The sequence below is a fragment of the Chrysochloris asiatica genome, unplaced genomic scaffold (assembly GCF_000296735.1).
Source record: "Chrysochloris asiatica unplaced genomic scaffold, ChrAsi1.0 scaffold00517, whole genome shotgun sequence".
Classification (NCBI taxonomy): domain Eukaryota; kingdom Metazoa; phylum Chordata; class Mammalia; order Afrosoricida; family Chrysochloridae; genus Chrysochloris; species Chrysochloris asiatica.
The window spans coordinates 144409-147406 of record NW_006409035.1 but is presented as its reverse complement, the minus strand read 5'-3'; positions in this window follow the sequence as shown (position 1 = coordinate 147406).

Sequence of the window (2998 nt, the reverse complement as noted above, 5' to 3'; positions counted from 1 at the left end):
GCGGGAGAAAGATGAGGCTTTCTACACCCGTAACGATTTACACCCTCGGAAACCCTGTACAGGGTCGCTATGGGTCAGAACAGACTCGATGGCACTTAACAACAACAACAAGGCTTGTAGCCAGAGTCCTGGTTTGGCACTGTGGGTTAATGTGCTGGACTACAAGGTTGGTTTGAATTGCAAGGTTGGCAGTTCAAGCTCACCAACTGTTCCTCAGAAACATTATACAAGGTTACTATAAGTCAGGAGGACTCAAAGGCACTTAACAAAACCAAGGCTGGTAGTGGAGTCTGGGTGAAGTTATAGCTGGCTGTTGCCATGGTAGTTGTATTAACTAAAAGTTTAAAGTTTCATTATACTTCTATTTTTTTAAAAAGTTTTTATAGTAGCAGAAAAATTTTCAAATTACAATACACAATTTCCATAAACCCCACACTCAGTCCCCTATTATTATCATCTTCCATTCAGAATCCCATGTTATATTTATATGTCATTATCTCCTTAGAACTCTCTAAGTATGACAGGTTTTCTGTTTTACTTATTTTGGATGACCATGATAGTACTGAGTAGGAGTTAAGTACCATCAAGTCTGTTCTGACTCAAAGTCAAAAGATTTTGGGAGCTTTACGTCTTTGAGGGATTACAAAGTCTCATCTTTCTATCATGGAGCAACTTGTGTGCTTCAACTACCAACTTTGTGGTTCAAAGTCCTGTACTTACCCTACAGAAACATAGTGCTTCCATGTTGAGGAGGTCTGCTCAAGTATTTTATAAAATGTCTCTCAGTTGGTATTTTCCTCTTGTGCTCTCATGAGTTGTTGTTGTTGTTGTTAAGTGCCATCGAGTCGGTTCCGACCCATAGCGACCCTGTAACAGGGTTTCCGAGGGTGTAAATCTTTACGGGAGTAGAAAGCCTTATCTTTCTCCCGCGGAGCAGCTGGTAGTTTCGAACCGCTGACCTTATGGTTCACAGCCCGATTCGTAACCACTACGCTACCAGAGCTCCTTTGTGCTCTCATGAGTAGATGAGAATTTAATTTTTTTTTTTTTTTTAAGGAAAAGAACAACAGGGGTTAAGTACCATTTTGATCTATCATTTTTATCAAAGTCTGTATAATAGCTAGCTTGGATTTTGACTGGGATCACATTAAATGTATAGATCAAATTTCAGAGGACTAATATTTTTACATTATTATAGATTCTTCCAATGCATGAACATATAGTATCTCTCCATTTATTTAATTCTTCTTTTATTTCTCTCACAAGTATATTACAGCTTTCAGTGTATCAATTTTGTATGAATTGTGTTTGATTCATATGTAAGTGCTATTGTAAAGATACGTATATTGTTTTTGTTATGTGCCTTCCAGTCAGTTCTGACTTATAGCAACCCTCTATAGGGTTTTCCAGGAGTGACCGGTGGATTTGAACTACTAACTTGTAGTTAGCATGTTTGTTTCTTCCTTCCCAATCTGTGCACCTTTTTTTGTTGTTGTTGTTGTTGTTGTACTAGTTAGGACTTCCAGTACAATGGTAACTAAGAGTGATAAGAGGGAACATCTTTGCCTTGCTCCTAATTTTTAGGGGGGGAGTCTATTTTTTTCACTATTGAACATTATCCTAGCATTAAGTTTTTGTGGATATTGTTCATCAAGACATAAAGTTCTATTTATTTCTGTTTTTTTGGAGAATATTTTAAACATAAGTTATGATCTTGAATTTTATCAAATGCTTATTGTGCTAAAATTGAAATGATTGTATAATATATTTTTCTTTAGTTAGTTTATGTAAGATGTTACAATGATTCATTTACAAATTTTGAACCAGTCTTTTACTTCTGGATTAAATTCCATTTGGTTGTAATATATAATTGTTTTCATAATTGTTGGATTTAATTTGCTAGTATTTTATGGAAGAGTTTTTTAACATGTTCATGAGATATATTGGTCCGTAGTGTCCTTTGCTATAACATCTGTATCTGGTTTTGATATTAAGATAATGCTGACACCACAGAATGAGTTAGAATATGTTCCCTCTGTTCTTATGTTCTAGAAGTGGTTCTGGAGGATTGCCATATCTTCTTTGGATGTTAGTAGAAGCCACTAGCATTTCACTAACATATTAAATAATTGCTGCTTTCGTAATAAAATGCCAAACAAAATCTTTAGATTTGAAAAAAAAAAGAAAATCATTGAAAGTATGTCTATGTGTGTTTCAATGATTTACTGAGCTTTTTAAAGTTATCTTTATAATATGCATACTAAAATCCTTAACTCATAAAGATTGAAAATATTTATATAATTGTGTTTCTGGATACTGTGGGGTTTACAGCTAAGGACTGAAAGAATGCCTGCTCTTAGGCAAGCTGCTGCCCCATCGTGCCCAATCTGAATCTTAAATTGTTGTTAAGTGCTGTAAAGTGGATTCCAACTCATAACAACCCTATGCATAACAGAACAAAACACTGCCAAGTCCAGCACCAGTCTCATAACTGTTGCTATACTTGAGCCCATTGGTGCTGCCACTGTGACATCCATCTCATTGGGGGGGAGGGGGTGTCTTCCTCTTTTACAATGACCCTCCCCTTTACCAAACATGTTGCATTTCTCCAGGGACTAGTCCCTCCTAATAGCATGTCTGAAGTATAAGAGGCAAAGTCTCACCTTCCTGGCTTTTAAAGAGCACTCTGGCTGTACTTCTTCCAACACAGACTTATTTGTTCTTCTGGAAGTCTGTGATACTTTCAATATTCTTCTCTATAACTGCAACTCAAAGGCATAAATTCTTTGACAGTCTTCCTTTTCATTTTTCAACATTCACACACATATATGGCTACTGAAAATACCAAGGCTTTTATCAGATGCATCTTGATCATTAAACTGATAATCTTTCTTTCTAAATACTTTTAAAAGGTCTTGTGTAGCAGATTTCCCTAAGGCATTACATTGTTTGATTTCTTGATGTTACTTCCATGAGTGTTGATTATAGATGAAGCAAC